Source organism: Salvelinus sp. IW2-2015, linkage group LG19 (assembly GCF_002910315.2).
Source record: "Salvelinus sp. IW2-2015 linkage group LG19, ASM291031v2, whole genome shotgun sequence".
In the NCBI taxonomy this organism is placed as follows: domain Eukaryota; kingdom Metazoa; phylum Chordata; class Actinopteri; order Salmoniformes; family Salmonidae; genus Salvelinus; species Salvelinus sp. IW2-2015.
Genome location: NC_036859.1, coordinates 18242578 through 18265154, shown reverse-complemented (window position 1 = coordinate 18265154; position 22577 = coordinate 18242578). Strand labels below are relative to the sequence as shown.

General features: G+C 43.9%; 1 pseudogene; it reads left to right on the top strand.

The window, feature by feature from the left end:
• Positions 1-5508: 5508 nt before the first annotated feature.
• Positions 5509-21251, top strand: LOC111979617 (hypoxanthine-guanine phosphoribosyltransferase-like; annotated as a pseudogene).
• Positions 21252-22577: the final 1326 nt, after the last annotated feature.

Genomic DNA, 22577 nt, shown 5'->3' with positions numbered 1-22577 from the left:
AATGTTTGCAAATGACCCCTGAGTCAATACATGTTAGAATCACCTTTGGCAGTGATTACAGCTGTGAGTCTTTCTGGGTACGTCTCTAAGAGCTTTGCACACCTGGATTGTACAATATTTGCACATTTATTATTTTGAAAATTCTTAAAGCTCTGTCAAGTTGGTTGCTGATCGGGCCTCCCGAGTGGTGCAGTGGTCTAAGGCACTGCATCACAATGCTAGAGGTATCACTACAGATCCGCGTTTGATCCCAGGCTGTGTCGCAGCTGGCCACGATCGGGAGACCCATGAGGTGGTGCACAATTGGCCCAGCTTCGTCTGGGTTAGGGGAGGATTTGGCCGGCCGGGATGTCCTTGTCCCATCGCACTCTAGTGACTCCTGTGGTGGGCCGGGCGCATGCACGCTGACATAGTCATAGTCCTCCGACACAGTGGTGCGGCTGGCTTTCAGGTTAAACGAGCTGTGTGTCAAGAAGCAGCACGGCTTGGCAGGGTCATGTTTCAAGGACGCATGGCTCTCGATCTTCGCCTCTCCCAAGTCTGTGCGGTAGTTGCAGCGATGAGACAAGACTGTAACTACCAATTGGGTATCATGAAAAAGGGGTAAAAAGTGCAAAATAAAATAAAAAGTTGGTTACTGATCATTGCTGGACAGCCATTTTCAAGTCTTGCCATATATTTACAAGCTGATTTAAGTCAAACTGTAACTAACCCACTCAGGAACATTCATTGTCATCTTGGTAAGCAACTCCAGTGTATATTTGGCCTTGTGTTTTAGGTTTTTGTTCTGAAAGGTGAATTTGTTTCCAAGTGTCCGTTGGAAAGCAGACTGAACCAGGTTTTCCTCTTGGATTTTGCCTGTGCTTAGCTCTATTCTATTTATTTTTATCCTAAAAAAACTCCCTAGTCCTTGCCGATGACAAGCATACCCATAACATGATGCAGCCACCACCCTGCTTGAAAATAAGAAGAGTGGTACTCAGTGATGTGTTGGATTTGCCCCAAACATAGAAGCTTTCTATTCAGGACTTTAAGTTAATTTATTTGCCACATTTTTTGCAGTTTTACTTTAGTGCCTTGTTGCAAACAGGATACATGTTTTGGAATTTTTATTTTCTATACAGGCTTCCTTCTTTTCACTCTGTCATTTAGGTTAGTATTGTGGAGTAACTACAATGTTGCTGATCCATCCCCAGTTTTCTGCTATCACAGCCATTTAAAGTCACCATTGACCTTATGGTGAAATCCCTGAGTGGTTTCCTTCCTCTCCAGCAACTGAGTTAGGAAGGACGTCTGTATCTTTGTAGTGACTGGGTGTATTGATACACCATCCAAAGTGTAATTAATAGCTCCACCTTGGTCAAAGGGATATTCAATGTCTGTTTTTTGTTGTTATTGTTATTTTAATCTACCAGGGGCCTGTTGCACAAAACTAGGATAAGGGATTAAGCCAGGATATCTTGGTGATCCTGGCTCAATTGATCCGTAATCCGGTTGCACTAAAGATGGATAGGGGGCAGGAGGATATGTTATGGTATAAATTACCATGGAGATTTATTCTGTGGAGCTAGCCTGCTCCAGACCAGGCTAAATTCCAGGATCTATTTAATCTCATCCCTAATGTCAGTCAGCAGTCACCACAAATGGAAACCAATAGTTATTTCACTGCTCACTATACATTGTTATCACATATAACTAGACCCACTGTTATTATTTAAACGTTTGTGATCATTAATTTCAATGATTTTGGATAAAAGATGATTTTTAGATGATGTTGCTATCATTAGATAATTTACAGTTTCCCATAGACTATAAGGCTTATATTAAAATGATAGAATATTAGGGCCACAGAGGGGAAAAAACACAAGTCATAATATTGTAACCAGTTGTTTTAAAGGAGGACAGTTGTTAAAATGACAGATGTGGGGCATTTCGTGAAATGTGTACTTCAGTATGGTTTCATAAACAAAGACATGCTGATGTGCCAGAATATTAGTATCACTTGTCATAATTATCAAAACTGTAAAACAATATGTAGCTTTTCTGCAGAAGAACCAGCCTCAAATTTATGACTTTATCCTTTTTCTTCAGTGTGGCCCTAGTACTCTGTCATATAAACAAATACACATTCCATATGATATAAAAACACAATGTGTAACATTATGTCCTTTATTGAATAAGGACAAAACAAAGCAGGTAAACCATCAGCTCCTTTCGAAACTGAAGTCACAGTGACTCTACAAGATGGAAAGCAGAATCCAAGCATATTATACAAAATGATACATACACATTCAAAGGTCTGTATATAACACACCCTGCATGTCTGCACACTAAAATAAATGCAGGACAAATCATACACATCAACTGAACAAACAAATGAATGGTGCAGTAGCCTCCCTGCAGCCTTGTATTACACACAGTATACCGCACAAACATCATAAGAGGCCAAATTCGTAAAAAACGAACCCAAAAACCCAAATTCTCTGCCACCGCAGGACATATTTAACCAAAATTGAAAGCACACATACTAACTAAAATAATTCAACACATATTGGTTCAGCAGCCGACCCTGTCGTCATCAGGGAAGATTGCGGATTGTCCAGTCCATGGCTGGTGGCACTCTGGGGCCCTCTCCTTCCTCAGGCAGGCCACATTGTGGAGGACAGCACAAGCCACAGTAATATCACATGCCCTAACAGGGCTGACCCTTAATTTGTGAAGGCAGTGAAAGCGTGCCTTCAGGGGCCAAAGGTATTTCAACTCTGGCCCTGGTCCTGGCATGGGCATGGTTGTAGGCCTGCTGTGCTTCCTGGGGGTCTGTGAAAGGTGTCAGGAGAAAAGGCTGGCAGCCATACCCCCTGTTTCCTCAGCACAAGTGCTTCTTCATCCACCACATCTCGCACGAATGGGCATGCCATTGTCAGAGCAGAAAGGAACACACAATTTTGGGCCTTCATATAGGCTAGTGGCCACACCTGGTGCTGGGGGGTGGGCAAAAGAGGGCGATGCCTTATACGTGACTTGGTTGTACTGATTGCTGGGAAAATAAAAAAACCTTAGAAAGATGCCACCGTCCTGTGTGCTCACAATAAGAGCTCATATGTCATGGCTCACTTGACTTTACGAGAATATACCTAATTTTTTTTTGAGCTGTGTCATCTTCTTGGAGCTGGGGGAGGAAAGAAAATAATGATTAATACATTTGTGTTACAGTTAGCATACACGTGTACATTGAAGGCATATCTCACCTCCCTCTCAAGTTTTTTTATTTGAAGGTCCAGTTTCCTAATTGTCCTCTTTTTTATTTCGGATTTTCCATCTTTTTCTTCTTGTACTGAATGTCTATGTCTGCCAGTTCTATTTGGCGCCGGAGGTGGTTGCCATACAACTTTCTGATAGCTTGTGAGCTCTGTGAACACAATACAATTAGCGCAGCTGGAATTTGGCAGGATGTGGTGTCCTTTTATTAATACGCACTATGTTGCCAGGCTGGTTTTCCCACTGTATAGCATCTGGGTCCTGTAAAAGAAATTAGATTTTTTGATTTTGATGAGGACTCCTCACCATTGTAGAGTAAATAGTACTTTCACAGTCTTAACATGATACCTCATGCCTTCTGGAATCCAGAGAGATGGTCTCCTCCTCATCATCGTCTCCATCATGTGCTGTTGCTGCTGCACTGGGACTTCACCCTATCACATTTAATCGGATTCATATTGAAGCTAGTAGACAAGACATGCCAGGTACAGTATGCCTTTGATGAGTACTCACTGGATCAGCATCGTCTGGTGCTTGTGCTGGTGGCTCTAACAGGAACACAGTGCTGCCAGACACTGCAAGGCAATAGGTAAACCAAAGTCAGACAGTCCAAATTGATTCAATATGAATGTGGTTGTATCCCATGTAGAGATGGAAGGACATACCTTGAATGAAGCGGGTGGCATCTTGGAGGAACCTATGGTCGTCTCTTTCCCCAGGGATCCCCTCTAAGACGGGCCTGCCTTTATTTAGCTCCAAGGCCATGTCCTCTGCTGGGGTAAGGTCAGCCTTTGGTGACCCACCACCCGTGCCTTGTCTGTGGGTATTCTTTTTCACTGCTAAAACAGTACAGACAATGTGTGAGCAGGCACCTTCTGGGTACAAATATATGCTTGTGCTTTGTTAAATATTAGTCAGGGACCATACCATGGTATTTGGTATTTTGATTTTGACCTGCTGCCATGTCCGTTTTGGCCCGTTCATGTTTAATCTACACACACACACACACACACACACACACACCACACACACACACATTTAATGGAGTCACACTGCAAAAAATTACTTGGTATTTTTGTCTTGTTTCAGTAAAAATATCAAAAAATGTATCATAGCTTTATACAGTGTGATGGAGTTACTTTACACAATTTCACTCATATCTGCAGTGCATTTCAATTAAAAATTTAACCGTTTCATAATTACAGTACAACTGCATTTTTGGAGATGTGAATTAAATATTTGAATTGTAATTGTGATGTTTCAGCGGAGCGGTGAGTGTGTAATTGTGCACTACTTACGCATTCAGGCGGTCTGCAATACTTTGCCACGCTTTTTCTCTTTGCTTTATCACTGTGGCGGTGTTGCCTTTCTTCTTAATTATATATTTTACCTCCTCGTATGCTCCATGAGGATTTGTGCTTCCGACGGGGAAAAGTACGCGGCTCTAGTTGCCATGGTAAATCAGTTAATCTGTGATCTGTGGCGGGGTCTATTTGAGTGAGCCGTGAGCGCGCACCTATCCAGGATTGGTTTCACCTGGCTTAATGAATCCGTGTCTGCTCATCCTGGCTTGGTCTTTGTGCAACCAATTAAGCCTGGACGCACATGTTTTGGCTTCATTGAGCTCAGCTGAGTCATTTATCCCGGATGTCTTAATTCTACTTTTGTGCAACAGGCCCCAGGTGCCTCATCTTTGTGGTTGAATCTGTGTTTGAAATGTACTGCTCAACTGAGGAACCTTAGAGACAATTGTATGTTTGGGGTACAGAGATGAGGTAGTCATTCAGAAATCATGTTAAACACTATTATTGCACACTGTCATGCCCTGACTTTAGTTATATTTGCTTTCTTTATTATTTGGTTAAGTCAGGGTGTGACAAGTGTGTTTGTTTAGTTTTTGTATTGTCTAGTTTTTTTTTGTCTTGTCTAGGGTTTTAGTCTTGTCTAGGGTTTTTTGGTTATCTATGGGGATTTTGTATTGTCTAGGGGTATGCAGGTTTATGGTGGCCTGAATGGGTTCCCAATCAGACAGCTGTTTATCGTTGTCTCTGATTGGGGAGCCTATTTAGGTTGCCATTTTCCATGTTGGTTTTGTGGGTAGTTGTCCATGTTTAGTTGCCTGTGAGCACTACGTTGGCGTCACGTGTCGGTCGGTTGGTTGTTTATTGTGTTGTTGGCGACATTGTTAAATAAACAAGTATGTACGCTCAAAACGCTGCACCTTGGTCCACTCCTTTAAACGGCCATGACATGAGGAGGCGTGCACGAGAGGCAGCCCCAGAATTTTTTGGGGAGGGGCACACGGGGAGATTGGCGGAGTCAGGTCATAGACCTGAGCCAACTCCTCCTGTTTGCCGTGGGGAGAGAGTGACCGGGCAGGCACTGTGTTTGTGGTGAAGCGCACAGTGTCCCCAGTGCGCACTCATAGCCCGGTGCGCTACATCGCAGCTCCTCGCATCGGCCGGGCTAGAGTGGGCATCGAGCCAGGAGGGATGGTGCCGCTCAGCGCATCTGGCCTCCAGTGGGTCTCTCGGCTCGGGTTATCCTGCGCCAGCTCTACGCACGGTGTCCCCGGTTCGCAAGCACAGCCCGTGCGGCCTGTTCCAGCTCCCCGCACTTGCCGGGTTACAGTGGGCATTCAGCCTGGGAGAGTGGTGCCAAGGCTACGCACCAGATCTCCAGTGCTCCCCCACAGCCCAGTGTATCCGTGCCTCGGCCAAGGAAGAGGCCTCCTGGATGTCTCCCCAGCCTGGTGAGTCCTGTGCCTGCTCCCAGAGCCAGGTCTCCTGTGTGTCTCCCCAGCCCGGTGAGTCCTGTGCCTGCCTCCTGTCCGGAGCTGCCAGAGTCTCCCTCCTGTCCGGAGCTGCCAGAGTCTCCCTCCTGTCCGGAGCTGCCAGAGTCTCCCTCCTGTCCGGAGCTGCCAGAGTCTCCCTCCTGTCCGGAGCTGCCAGAGTCTCCCTCCTGTCCGGAGCTGCCAGAGTCTCCCTCCTGTCCGGAGCTGCCAGAGTCTCCCTCCTGTCCGGAGCTGCCAGAGTCTCCCTCCTGTCCGGAGCTGCCAGAGTCTCCCTCCTGTCCGGAGCTGCCAGAGTCTCCCTCCTGTCCGGAGCTGCCAGAGTCTCCCTCCTGTCCGGAGCTGCCAGAGTCTCCCTCCTGTCCGGAGCTGCCAGAGTCTCCCTCCTGTCCGGAGCTGCCAGAGTCTCCCTCCTGTCCGGGGCCGCGGCGAGGGTCCCGGACAGGAGGGCGACTCTGGCAGCTCCGAATAGGAAGGCGATTCTGGCAGCTCCGGACAGGATGTAGTTTTTGTATTGTCGAGGGGTTTTGTCTTGTCTAGGTTTTTTTGGTTATCTATGGGGATTTTGTATTGTCTAGGGGTATGCGGTTTATGGTGGCCTGAATGGGTTCCCAATCAGACAGCTGTTTATCGTTGTCTCTGATTGGGGAGCCTATTTAGGTTGCCATTTTCCATGTTGGGTTTGTGGGTAGTTGTCCATGTTTAGTTGCCTGTGAGCACTACGTTGGCTTCACTTGTCGGTTGGTTGTTTATTGTTTTGTTGGCGACATCGTTAAATAAACAACTATGTACGCTCAAAACGCTGCGCCTTGGTCCACTCCTTTAAACGGCCATGACACACACAGAGTGAGTCCATGCAACTTATTATTTTACTTTTATTTAACTAGGCAAGTCAGTTAAGAATAAATTCTTATTTACAATGACGGCCTACCCCGACCAAACCCTAACCCGGACGACGCTTGGCCCTAATTATGTGACTTGTTAAGCAAATGTTTACTTCTGAACTTATTTAGGCTTGCCAGAACAAAGGGGTTGAATACTTATTGACTCAAGACATTTCAGCTTTTCATTTTTTATTAATTTGTAAAAATGTCTAAACATAATTCCACTTTGACATTATAGGGTACTGTGTGTAGGTCAGTGACAATCTCAATTTAATACATTTTCAATTCAGACTGTAACACAACAATGTGGAAAAAGTCAAGGGGTGTGAATAATTTCTGAAGGCACTGTATGTTATTATAAGTTAAATAAAAATCTGAGACATTTGATAGAATTTTGAAGATAAAGTTTTGTATAGTGGCTGTTTTGTTTTTGTTATGTTTGAAGTAGAAAAAGTGAACTCATACAGACTACAAGCTTTGAATCATTTAAATAATTTTCAGAAACCCTGGCTGCAAAACCATATTAGATTAGTGTTAAATTACTCCATTCTTTAGAGGTGACACACTAAACTGTCTGATAGAAATCAAATGTTTCTCTCTGACATCTGGCTCTCCAGCTGTTGTTACACCACTGTTTAATAATTACAGCTGCCGTGGATGTGGATGGGCCCACTCCGCACTGCACGGCGCAGGAGGGTGGCCCAGACACCTTGTCCAACCCTCCTAAACAACTCCCAGCAGACGCCACTAATGTGGAGCGACAGAGCTATTCCACAACGGATCTCCTGCTGCTAAACAAAATGAACAAAAAGGATCCCGTACGGTTTCATGAGGGGAGAGGGGTCTTGGAATCTTAGAATTTGGCTCATTAGAGTAATCACAAAGACGGATAAAATTAAAGGTGGATTTATATGGTGACATTTTTTAAAAGGGATCATGAAAGAATAGTGTTTGGTACATGTGGACCATTAAGCAGAGGTTTGCACTGCAGTTTGGTGTGTGTGTGTGTAACAGTATACCTGCCGACCCTCTCCTCTCCCCTACCTGGGCTCGAACCAGTGACCCTCTGCATACATCGACAACAACCACCCTTGAAGCATCGTTACCCATCGCTCCACAAAAGCCGCGGCCCATGCAGAGCAAGGGGAACAACTACTTCAAGGTCTCAGAGTGAGTGACATCACCGATTGAAACGCTATTAGCGCGCACCCCGCTAACTAGCTAGCCATTTCACATCGGTTACTCGTGCGTGTGTGTGTGTGGTGTGGCCCTTTATTATCTATCTAGCAGAGTTCCCTCTTGTGGTGAATGGGTGTACATTCACCACTACATGAGGGGCCCTGTGCAAGTTTGTTTTCATACCACAAGATGGCAATGTTAATCCATTTCCCTCAGTATAGAGCACGCCAGTCAGTAACCCTAAAAACGGGAAATGAGTTACCTTTGGTTCGTTCAGCCATTCCTATGGGGAAAATTAATGGAGAAAGAATAGGGTTTGGGATAAACACTGAAAATAAGGTTAACACAGGCTTAGGAGATCTTATACGTTTTGTTCTATGATATAATATTAGTCAGTTAACATTACCTTTATGAATTATGAAGCCTTTATGTGCTTTATGTGCTTGTTTTATTATGTCAATGCTTCAAATAAATGTTTTTAAAAGAGACATTAGCTGATGAAGGTTATCTCATAAAACAAAATGTATAAGATCTCCAGACTCCAGACAAGGACCATATTTTTGGTGTTTATCCAAAAACCCTACAAATACTAGATTAATTTGCCCATAGGCTTTGCCCAACAAATCATGGCAGAGTTAGTGCCTAAACAAAGACACCAATAGTATTGCACTGGGTGTTTATAGGGATCTTGAAGATTGAAATACTAGCAATTGGATGGATTATTGATACATCATTCGAATAATATTGTTACTTTTGTGATTGTTTTTCAAGTTTAGCCATTCACCTATGACTTTCTCTAACGCTTGTATAGGATTCTTCCATTATAAAATAGTTTTGTGCACCACCGCTGAGGTAGCTCCCTGCCACGATCTCCAACTGACTACTACCTCTCTGAAAACGTCTAACACATCATTGTGATCTCTACAGCACTGTTGGCTGGTCGTCACTGATCTTGCGTAGGCTTAAACACTGGTATACACTGATTTATAAGGCCATATTGGGTAAAATGCCATTTTATCTCTGTTCTTTTTTAGTCAGGTCGGTAAATATATATCAATTACGGTCCCATTCTCATTTGCTTCTAACAGTACCAAAAATTAGAACAGGTCATGGTAGAAATAACTTTAGTTACTTAGCTCCATGGTCCTGGAATTCTCTCCTGAACATTTAAAAATTTGATGATCTAGTTTCGTTGATCGATGTATCTATCATAGAAGAGTGTAATTGTCTTTAGGACAGCTGTTTTTAGTCAAGACTTTCGTGTTTTTAACGTAAAATGTTTTTGTTGTACTGTACGTGTGTTAATAGTTATGTTTAATGTTGTGTTAGTGTACGTGTGTTAATAGTTGTGTTTAATGTTGTGTTAGTGTATGTAAGTTGTTTTGTCTGAAATGTTGTTCCCCCTGTTGCTATTGGACCAGGTCTCTCTTGGAAAAGAGATGTTATCTCAATGAGAAAAAACAGTTTAAATAAAGGTAAAATTAAATTAAAATAAAAACCAATTTGGGTTCCAGAAAAGTGGAGGAATTGTGGTAAATACAATGACATTGTTTGGAAAAGAAAGCCTACTTGGCTATGCGATGCACCCTGAATTAGTGATCACTTTGACGTGGATACTTGCTGTTAAATATGTTACATGTAAATGTGCCTACTACAAACAAACAACCTGCTACAAACACACTAAATTACTTTGGTTGTTTGTTACATAATTATTACACATGCCTGTTTGATGCCTGGTATGGACTTCACTTGTCACTTAAACTGCATGCAAATATTTGAATGACTATTATATTTTCCCTCCAAGATCATGACTGGCCAGGTTACAGTTTAGAGCTGTTTAACTATCCAAAACACTACTCTGGGGATCTAGAGGGTGTTTGCATCCCATATGGCATCATCATGGACAGGTCAAATATTTAGCATAAATGCAGAAGGCCTATTTACCAATTTAGTTGGTAAATATGTGAGCACTGACATGGGGAAACTACAAGACTTTCAATCACCCAGTCCTCATACAGATGTAGGATCTTAATTTGATCACCCTGTTGCAGGAGAATTGTCCTGCAATGCAGGACATTTAAAACGTGTAATGCATTTGTGGTTTAAAAAGGTCATACATCTGTAGTCCTCAGTGGTCAAACAGAACAAAGGACAATTTCTTATCAGGATATTATCAGTGAGTGTGAAGATACAATCCCGATAGCCCACCGACAGATAAACAGATAGAGAGATGGAGGGCATCTTGGAGAGAGCTTGGATTGAGTAACACCCTCTTATCTTTTACATACTTGTGTTGCAGGACAGAGTGTCTTGCCCGTAACATCATGGATACCTGGGCGACCATGACATCGTCGTGCTATGTGTGCTGAAAGCCGGGGATCAGTTCTGTGCCAACCTGGTGGAGAGTATCAAAGCACTGAGCCGCAACTCCCACCCCACTCTGCCAATTAGTGTCAACTTCATCCGCCTCAAGAGTTATGTGGTAAGGACTTAAATAACCAACTTGTTCTTATTTGATGCTGGACAAGTGGACAGGGAGTTTCACAATGTAGAAAATAAGCCTTTGTGATGCATTCAGTCATAAGACTTCCAGATAAAAGTGTCATGGTTTGAGATTGTAGTGTTTCTTTCTCTGGTCCATGTGTGCCTGGTCATGCCTGTAGTCATTTCCAGCTGGCATATACAGTATAAAGCATTTAGGCCTACAGGGCTGTTGTACACAGTTTATGTTCTATCAGTTTTTTTATTTTTTTATGTCCATAATATTATTGTAATTAATGTTGTATTACTGTAAGCTCTTACACCACACTTGACCAAATCCAAATGAATTAAAATTATTGTTTGTTTTTCTTTCCATTTCTTGTAGAATCACCAGTCAACAGAAGATCTCCACATCATTGGAGCAGAAGACCTCTCTTTCCTGACTGGAAAGGTGAGTAGCACTGCTGTACACAGAAAATATAACACATACCAGACAAGCTGTGAGCAGATATAGTTATGAGCCTTACAAATCCACATACCGAAGATGTTTAGGGTTGGGGTGCTGTCGATGGGGTGGCAGGGGGGCTGGGGCTGGGGGGGGGCTGATGAGAGCTTTTCTACGCTAGTACAGGAGTAATAAAGGCCTAGTTCACTGACTTGGCAAATAATTTGTATTTAATTTTGTATTTGTTTAAATTAATATATATGGTTTTTTTTACTTATCAGGGGGTGCTGCAGCACCCCTACTATGACCGGTTCTATGACCGGTTCTCACTTAAAAAGTCAATGATGTGTCTTGAAAGCAGTTGATATGATGTGGTGCTTCTCAGTAGTAGTTGTTATTCTGAACTGAGAAAGAGTTGGGCAGTATCTCTAAATGACCAAAAGGTGGCAGTCTTCCCCACATTCAGCCTCCCCAAATTTTGGAGCTGAACTCAAAGACCGTGGTTAGTTATGGCCTTGATTAGATTTAATCCACAACCTGGACATGTGACAAAGCTATGACCACATCTTTCCTCTTCTGTCAAGGACTAGAATTTATGACTATTTCTGGCAAACTGCTGCTACCAATTCTCCTTCCACCCATTAAAGTATATCTATTATATTTGCGACATACAACGTTTGTTTGCTTAAATAGCTGCTGATGTCATACTAGAAACATAGCATCATTGCTCATTGTCTTGGGAGAACAAGACATTGGCTTAGTTTGTCACTATTCTGCAGTCTGTCTGTCTGTCTGTCTGCGTGTGTGTGTACGTGTCCAGCCATTAATGGGATCATAGGTCAGCGAGGGAGACGCTGCTGACATAAATCAGACACAAACACTGACACAGCCTTTAGACAGGCGTGGCTCAGATATTAGTGTGTAAGAAAATGCTGAACCACTGATGAGTTATGGGATGGTGAGTTTAACTCATTTCTCTGTTGCTTTTCTACACAGATTGTTAGGACTGTGTGTGAAATCATTTACAGTTACTATGTGGTTTATTGTTTCTTTGAAACAGGTACTGACTATTGTACATAGAGTAAAACTGTGGATTGTTAAGTAATTGAGGCCTAGGGAAAGTTGACACAATATCTACCACTGATGTATTGTAGATACTAGCGAGAGATTCCAGTTTCTACCCATATAGTTTACACTGTCTGGATTGAGGATTAAGATGAGTAATTGTTTACTGTCTTGAAGAAATTAATGGAACTACTGAGCCCCAGATAGACAGACAAAGCATCAACTCGGCATGGCTTAATTTCTGCTTGACTGCATTCTTCACATGAAATTAAAGTACAGTACAGCACTACCACTGTATGAGATACGTTTGTTTTCAGGCAGCATGTTTAGGATTGGGATGTCTATTGTCTTCTCTTGAGTCTTGAGAATACCTTAGTTCATATTTGCGTCAAAAGTTCCTCAAATACACATCCATGCTAAATTGCAGACAATGCTGGCAGACATAGAGCCACAGAGCGAGAGAAGACACAGACTTTCTAGTCAGATAAGCAAGGCATTATTTAGACATGCCTTGTGTAATCACCAATATAAAGTAATAAGTCACACACTGCTAGCATTAATAATCAGGAAGAGTTAGATCATGCCCCTGCACGACTGAGTAGAAAGCCCTTGTTTTGTCCAATATGATTGGCCACCTTATTTCTTCTGCAACATGTGATGTCTGGTATTGGCTGGCTGTCCCTGCCTGCATAGGGCAATAGGTCAACAGTGGGAGGCATGCCTCTGATAGACTTTTTGCAATATCAGGAATGTTCAGTTCCTCTGCAAATAGAAGAAAACAAATTATTTTTCATAACGGATCACTTTGTCTAGGGGAAACACTTATTGAGTAGTACTGTATTCTACCTCTAAATCCATATGTCCCATGCCATGTTACAGACTTCATAGTGCCTTTGTGTGGGCATAGGCATGTAGTGCTTTTTTTGATGCTTACCATTGTCCGAAATGTATTTGTGTAACATTGTTTTAACATTGATATTTTTCTAACACTCAATATATGATGTGCATAATTACAGGTAACTGCCAAAATAATGGAAACATTTGAGTAAATGAGAGATAGGCGTGGTTCCTGAGTTAAGTAAGCAACTAACATTCCATCATGCTTAGAGTCATGTATAAAAATTCTGGGCAGGCCTTACTTTGGCTAACATGGCTATGCCCCATAGGATGACAATGCCCCCATCCACAGGGCACGAGTGGTTACTGAATGGTTTGATCAGCATGAAAATGGCATAGACCATATTCCATGGCCATCTGTCACGAGATCTCAATCCAATTGAACACTTACGGGAGATTTTGGAGTAGCGCCTGAGACAGCTTTTCCACCACCATCAACAAAACCGCTAATGATTATGTTTATTTTTGGAAGAATGGTGTTGCATCCCTCCAATAGAGTTTCAAGCACTTTCCAAGGTGCATTGAAGCTGTTCTGGCTCGTGGTGGTCTAACGCCCGATTATGACACTTTACGTTGGTGTTTCCTTTATTTTGTCAGTTACCTGTATTTCATGTGGTTATGGAGTCGCCCCCATATGAAGACTTTATTTCCAAAATGCTATATCCAAATTTTTTTCACATTTGTGCTTTTCATCAGAAATGATTGCTTATGGGCACCTTCATGTGTGTGTAAACTATTACTCTTCTAATTGCTGATCTTCACTGGCCTACACACAATACCTCTTAATGTCAAAATGGAATTATGTTTTTCGAAATTTGCACAAATTAATACAAAAATGAAAAGCTGAAATGCCAATAAGTATTCAACCCCTTTGTTATGGCAAGCGTAGAGAAGTTCAGGTGTTGTCACGATCGTCGTAAGAAGTGGACCAAAGCGCAGCGTAGCTAGTGTTCATCTTGATTTTAATAGACAGAGAACACTTAACAAAACTAATACAAAAACAATAAACGACGACCGTGAAGCTAAATAACAAATAGTGCTGACACTAAACACTACACATAGACAATCACCCACAACCCACAATACAAAACAGGCTACCTAAATATGGTTCCCAATCAGAGACAAYGCAAAAYACCTGTCTCTGATTGAGAACCATATCAGGCCAAACACATAGAAATAGACAAACCAGACATACAACATAGAATGCCCACTCAGATCACACCCTGACCAAACAAAACATAAAACATACAAACCAAACTATGGTCAGGGCGTGACAGTACCCCCCCCCCCCTCAAGGTGCGGACTCCGGCCGCAAACCTAAACCTATAGGGGAGGGTCTGGGTGGGCATCTGTCCGCGGTGGCGGCTCCGGAGCGGGACGTGGACCCCACTCCACCATAAGCATAACCCGCTTTGGTGGCGCCTCTGGAGCGGGGATCCTTGCAGCGGGTCCCGGACTGAAGACCATCCTAGAGGGCACCACCGGACTGAGGGGTGGTTCCGACCTGACCGGGGCGGCTCCGGACTGAGGGGCGGTCCCTGACTGGCGGGCGGCTCTGGCGGCTCTGACTGGCGGGCGGCTCCGGCGGCTCCTGACTGGCGGGCGGCTCCGGCGGCTCTGACTGGCGCGGCGCGCTGCCGGCGGCTCCTCTGCGCGGCGGGCTCTGGCGGCTCCTGACTGCGGGGCGGCTCTGCGGCTCCTGACTGGCGGGCGGCTCTGGCGGCTCCTGACTGGCGGGCGGCTCTGAGCGCGCGCTCAGCGAGCAGACGGGCGGCTTGCACGCACTGGGCAGACGGGCAGTCAGATGGCATGGCAACGGGCAGCTCAGATGGCACTGGGCAGACGGGCAGCTCAGACGGCGCTGGGTAGATGGGCAGCTCAGATGGCGCTGGGCAGACGGGCACACCTGTAGGGAGGAGCGGAGAGACAGCCTGGTGCGTGGGGCTGCCACAGGTCCCACCAGGCTGGGGAGACTACAGGAGGCTTGGTGTTAAGGGGAGGCACCTGAAGGACCGGGCTGTGGGGAGCACTGGAGCTCTGGTGCGCAGTCTTGGCACCACTCCCCCAGGCTGGATAACTACTCTAGCCCGGACCCTCCAGAGTGCAGGCCACAGGTTGAACCGGGCTGTGGGTGAGCTGGAGTCTGGTGCCTACTATGCGCACCTCTCCCTTAGGCCTCACTCCCACATTTGCCCGGCACGAGCGGAGCGCAGGCATAGGACGCACTGCACCCTCCCAACGCCCCGGAGACGCAGAGCCGGCGCAGGATACCCTGGACCGAAACGGCGTACCGGAGACCAGACACGCTAGACAGGCACAATATGCCCTGGCTGGATGCCCACACTCACATACACTTTCGGGGGGCTGCCCTATAGCGCACCGGTCTATGGGCACGTACTGGCGACACCGTGCGCTTAACCGCATAACACGGTGCCTGACCAGTAATGCGCTGCTTATAATAAGCACGAGGAGTGAGCTCAGGTCTGCTACCTGGCTTAGCCACACTCCCCGTGTGCCTCCCCCCAAAAAAATTGGGGGCTGCCTCTCGTACCTGTTGCGCTGCCTTGCTGCCTCCTCATATCGCCGCCGCTCAGCTTTGCTGCCTCCAGCTCTGCTTTGGGCGGCGATATTCCCCAGCCTGTACCCAGGGTCCTTTCCCATCCAGAATCTCCTCCCAGGTCCAGGAGTCCTGCGATCGCTGCTGTCCGATACACGCTGCTTGGTCCTTGGTTGGTGGGTGATTCTGTCACGATCGTCGTAAGAAGCGGACCAAAGCGCAGCGTAGCTAGTGTTCATCTTGATTTTAATAGACAGAGACACTTAACGAAACTAATACAAAAACAATAAACAACGTCCGTGAAGCTAAATAACAAATAGTGCTGACACTAAACACTACACATAGACAATCACCCACAACCACAATACAAAACAGGCTACCTAAATATGGTTCCCAATCAGAGACAACGCAAAACACCTGTCTCTGATTGAGAACCATATCAGGCCAAACACATAGAAATAGACAAACCAGACATACAAATAGAATGCCCATCAGATCACACCCTGACCAAACAAAACATAAACATACAAACCAAACTATGGTCAGGGCGTGACAGGTGTAAAAAAGCCTTTACAGAATTTTTTTTCCCCAAAACAAGCATCCTGCTTGCAAACAAGTCAGTAAGGTAATACTGCCAAAAGAAATTTGGAAAATAAATTCTACTTTTTGTCCTGAATATAAAGTGTTATGTTAGGGGCAAATCCAACACACACGTTACTGAGTACCACTCTCCATATTTTCAAGCATAGTGGTGGCTGCATCATGTTATGGGTATGTTTATAATCAGTGGCGACCCGTCATTCAGGCAGGTAATGTAGAGCCCCACATGTTTTGAGCCCCAACTGTTTAGCTTTTTTTTTAATAAGAATTATATTTTTCTGACTGTGTTGCATGTTATTTTTGCATTAATACATGTCACATATCAGTTTGCAAACACTGTAAAAAAAAATATATATACTGTATATATATATATTGAGTTACAAACATGCCGCCGCCGTAAAGAAGGCCCACCGGACCCTCCCCTTTAGAGTCAGGTTTTGCGGCGGAGTCCGCACCTTTGGAGGGGGGGGGGGGGGGGGGGGTACTGTCACGCCCTGACCTTAGTTATCTTTGTTTTCTTTATTATTTTGGTTAGGTCAGGGTGTGACGAGGGTGGTATGTGTGTTTTTGTCTGGTCTAGGGTCTAGGTTGTGTGTGTGTAGTCTAGGCATACGTAGGTCTATGGTGGCCTGGATTGGTTCCCAATCAGAGGCAGCTGTTTATCGTTGTCTCTGATTGGGGATCCTATTTAGGTTGCCATTTTCCAGTTTAGTTTGTGGGTGATTGTCTATGTTGATGTTGCATGTCTGCACTCGTTATTATTAGTGGGAGAAGTTGTACCTGCTGTGACTATTAAAACCTACCCTAACCAGAAACCGTGGATAGATGGCAGCTTTCGCGCAAACCTGAAAGCACAAACCACTGCATATAACCATGGAAAGTTGACTTGGAATATGGCTGAATACAAACAGTGGAGTTATTCCCTCCGCAAGGCAATCAAACAAGCGAAATGTTAGTATAGAGACAAAGTGGAGTCGCAATTCAACGGCTCAGACACGAAACATATGTGGCAGGGTCTACAGACAGTCATGGACTACAAAAATAAAACTAGCCACGTCATGGACACAGATGTCTTGCTTCCAGACAAACTAAACACCTTCTTTGCCCGCTTTGAGGGTAAAACGCTACCAAGGACTGTGGGCTCTCCTTCTCCATGGTCGACTTGAGTAAGACATTTAAACGTGTTAACCCTCGCAAGGCTGCCGGCCCAGATGGCATCCCTAGCCGCATCCTCAGAGCATGGGCGGACCAGCTGGCTGGTGTGTTTACGGACATATTCAATCTCTCCCTATTCCAGTCTGCTGTCTCCACATGCTTCAAGATGGCCACCATTGTTCCTGTACCCAAGAAGGCAAAGGTAACTGAACTAAATGACTATCGCCCCATAGCACTCACCTCTGTCATCATGAAGTGCTTTGAGAGACTAGTCAAGGATCATATCACCTCCAACTTACCTGTCATCCTAAACCCACTTCAATTTGCATAACGCCCAAATAGGTCCACAGACGATGCAATCGCCATAACACTGCACACTGCCCTATCCCACCTGGACAAGAGGAATACCTATGTAATGCTGTTCATTGACTACAGATCAGCATTCAACACCAAAGTACTCTCCAAGCCCATCATTAAGCTCTGGGCCTTGGGTCTCAACCCGCCCTGTGCAACTGAGTTCTGGACTTCCTGATGGGCCGCCTCCAGGTGGTGAAGGTAGGAAACAACATCTCCACTTCGCTGATCCTCAACACTGGGGCCCCACAAGGGTGAGTGCTCAGCCCCCTTCCTGTACTCCCTGTTCACCCATGACTGCGTGGCCAAGCACGCCTCCAACTCAATCATCAAGTTTGCAGACGACACAACAGTAGTGGGCTTGATTACCAACAACAACGAGACAGCCAATAGGGAGGACACTCGGAGTGTGGTGTCAGGAAAACAACCTCTCACTCAACGTCAACAAAACAAAAGAGATGATCGTGGACTTCAGGAAACAGCAGAGGGAGCTCCCCCCTATTCACATCGATGGTACAGCAGTGGAGAAGGTGGAAAGTTTTAAGTTCCTCGGCGTTCACATCATGGACAAACTGAAATGGACCACCCATACAGACAGTGTGGTGAAAAAGGCGCAACAGCGTCTCTTCAACCTCAGGAGGCTGAAGAAATGTGGCTTGTCACCTAAAACCCTCACAAACTTCTACAGATGTACAATTGAGAGCATCCTGTCGGGCTGCATCACCGCGTGGTACAGCAACTGTGTCACAGGAAGGCCAAAAAGATCATCAAGGACAACAACCACCTGAGCCACTGCCTGTTCACCCTGCTACCATCCAGAAGGCGAGGTCAGTACAGGTGCATCAAAGCTGGGACCGAGAGACTGAAGAATAGCTTCTATCTCAAGGCCATCAGACTGTTAAATAGCCTTCACTAACACAGTGAGGCTGCTGCCTACATACAGACTTGAAATCATTGGCCACTTTAATAAATGGATCATTAGTCACTTTAATAATGACACTTTAATCATGTTTACATATCTTGCATTACTCATCTCATATGTATATACTGTATTTTATACCACCTATTGCATCTTGCCTATGCCGCTCGGTCATTGCTCATCCATATACTATTTATATGTATTCTTATTCCATTCCTTTACTTAGATTTGTGTGTATTAGGTAGTTGTTGTGGAATTCTTAGATTACTTGTTAGATATTGCTGCACTGTCGGAACTAGAAGCACAAGCATTTCGCTACACTCGCAATAACATCTGCTAGCCATGTCTATGTGACCAATAACATTTGATTTGATTCGATTTAATGGAATGTTCGCATCCTGTATATTTGACTGTGATGCATGGTTGTCTCACCTAGCTATTTTAAGATGAAGGCACTTACTGTAAATTGCTCTGGATTAGAGCATGTGCTAATTGACAAAAATGTCTAATGTAAAGGTTTTACATAAAGATGTCATATTAAATAATTATTTTTAAACATTTTGTAAATATTGATTTCACAAATGTATAATTTGTACAGTTCTTTATTACACATGTAGTTATTTGTTACATTTGACTGTGTAAAACCTAGTAGTACTACTTATTTATCTGAGAGTGAGGCGGCTATATAGCATTTTGCAAAAAAACTTGATTATGTGTCTCTCTGAAATGAAACCATCAAGTGATAGATTTTAAGCGAATAGATGTCTGTCATTGAACAAACCAATACCATGATCAAAGAAACTTGGAAAGAAACTCTTCATACTGTATGCACATATTGCAAATCCGTCTCAACCAAGTTTTTCAGTCAATGTTATCTTGGTATGCATGTGCAGAAATGTGGTAGATTGTAGATACGTCTTTACTATTCCTACCCATGCATAACTGCTTCCTTTCTCTTTTCTCTCTTACCAAAGATAATATCCTAATCGTGGAGGTGAGTCAACATGCTTATTTCCTTCCTCTCCTCTACTGGAGTCTTGGAGTACATCCATCAAATACTCCATAACTTTCTCCAGATGTTTATCAAAGTCATGGGGAGTGGAGGACATTGCCTCATAGCTCTCATTCTCTGTATGTAGGTCTGAGTTCTACCAGACCAGGGTCATATTCATTGGGCACCAAACAGAACAAAACAGACTGAAACAAGGAAGGACTACACAAACTTATCCAATAAGAAAAGCTCCTTATCGTTTACCAATGCGAAACATTTTTCTATGGTGTGCCCTAATGAATTCGACCCTGAATTGGACAGTCACAACTTTTTAATTGATTGTCTGAGTCTGTCCATTAGGGAAGCTTGATTGTCCCTTCTCAGAATTGATTCAGAAACGTTCCTCTTAGCACAGTAATTGGGTGCCTATTATAGGGACCTCTACTTTGGGAAAGATTCTCTTTGAAACGAATGAAAACAGTCAGTGCTTACTTTAAGCAGACATCCTTAGAACAAGCATATGAATACAGCTGTGTCCATTAGTAGTCTATACAGAAACATTAATAAAATGCCAAAATACTGTTACAAAATGTACAGAATCAAAGCAAATGGCACTTCTAATAGAGGAAGAGACTGAAGCAGTCATTGGAAGTTATTCTATGAGCCTCTTTAAGTCCTGTGCAGTTCTGTTCTTTGTATCATAGAATAGGTTTTCATATTAAAAGGACATACACTCTCTCATTTCTAGTCTCACCATCATCTAATGCATCTAATGTGTCATGAACTAGTTGGCCTATGTCATCGAATGCCATAAATGACTATATGACAAGAATGGCTGCCATTGCATTTGTTGCATTGATGGATTATAGGGAATGTGTTCGATGTCATCCCCCAACACACATGAACATACACACACACACGTGTCACATTATGAATAGAGGGGCCACACAATAAAGCCACACAATGCAGCTTCCCCTTCACCGCAAGCCGAACGACTTAAACCACCAGTGTCACTAGTGGTGTTCAGGGTCAGATGGGTTTCTGTGTTACCCTGGGTCACACTTTGGTTGTCCCCTTTTTAACTGTGGGTTCAGACTGCTCAGTGCAACTGGGGCTACACACATAGCTACAGTACACACATGCACACACACAAACACACACTCTCTTGTGCGCATGCACACACACATATCATTTATTATTATTTATTTTAGAGCACTCTTATTTGTTTTGTTAGTGTGAGATACCAGTGAGCTCTCAGCTTGGTGTATTTTTGACTTTGAGTGTTGACAGCCAGTATCATAGTCATGCTGCTAAAGTTCTTCTGTGTTTTTTGTCCCCTGCAGGCCATTGTAGACACAGGCAAGACAATGAAGACTCTCCTTAAACAGGTGGAGGCCTTTAGGCCCAAGAGGATCAAAGCAGCAGGGTGAGTCCTGGCATAGAAACACTAACACCATAACATATCAGGTGACCCACGCCAAGTCACTCAATTTCCTGTTTACAGTCTAGACAGAAAGGAAGGAAGAAAGGGGCTTTGTTTCAGTGTACTACAGGTTGAAATATTGAAGATGTTTCAATAATATGCTTGTGTTGAGTGTGCCTCCTGTTTTTCTTTTTGAGTTTGCTGGTGAAGAGAGTGCCAAACGGTTCAGGTTGTCTCCCAGATTGTATGTAGCAGTTCTATACATTTTTCTTTTATGTTTTCATTATTATATGTTAGCTTCAATAAACCTTGGCATAAATTCTACAAGTGTCTGGAACTCTATTGGAGGGATGCAATGCCATTCTTCCACCAGAAATTCATAATTTGGTGTTTTGTGGATGACACTCAGGTGCCGCTCCAGAATCTCCCATAAGTGATCAGTTGGGTTGAGATCTCGTGACTGAGACATGCACACACACCCTTATGCTCCTTTGAGACCCATGTTTCCTTTATTTGGGCAGTTACCTGTATAGAGGGCTTGCAGTTGCATCACAAATCACCTAGCAACCGCACCAGGCGCCATGTTGGAAGACAAAACTCAGTCTGTTGGGTGCCCTCCAATCGTCCACACAGATGGTTGCGTTTCGCTGCCACCGGAAACTTTGGGAAGATTGACCATTATTTAGTTGTTTTAAGGACCCAGAAAACGGAGGCAGTGGGAGAACCTATTCAAGTAACTACATTTATTTTGAAAGTGATCAAAAACTATGTACACTGAACAAAAATATAAACGCAACATGTAGTGTTGGTTCCATGTTTCATGAGCTGAAATAAAAAATCCCAGAAATGTTCCATATGCACAAAAAGCTTATTTCTCTCAAATATTTTTGCACAAATTTGTTTATATCCTTGTTGGTGAGCATTTCTCCTTTCTAAGATAATCCCTTCACCTGACAGGTGTGGCATATCAAGAAACAGATTAAACAGCATTACCATTACACAGGTGCACCTTGTGGTGGGGACAATAAAAGGCCACTCTAAAATGTGCAGTTTTGTCACACAACACAATGCCACAGATGTCTCAAGTTTTGAGGGAGCGTACAGTTGGCAGGCTGACTGCAGGAATATCCACCAGAGCTGTTGCCAGAGAATGTAATGTTAATTTCTCTACCATAAGCTGCCTCCATCATCGTTTTAGAGAATTTGGCAATATGTCCAAAGCGGCCTCACAATCGCAGACCACATGTAACCACCCCAGCCCGGGACCTCCACATCCGGCTTCTTCACCTGTGGGATCGTCTGGGGGGGGGGCAGAGGAGTATTTCTGTCTGTAATAAAGCCTTTTTGTGGGCCTGGCTCCTCAGTGAATTCCTATTTCTATTGTCCATTGAGTTGAAAGTAATTCTGCTTTTCTAATAAAAGGGAATTGCACTGTTTTGGGAGGAGAATGTGCTTCACTGCCATTGTTCATCTGATTTTCAGGATTTACTCAACTTAAATTCATCCATGATATAGAACAGGGTATGAGACATTGCAATTAGACAACCAGCTCTGTAATTTACTGTATGCAAACACATA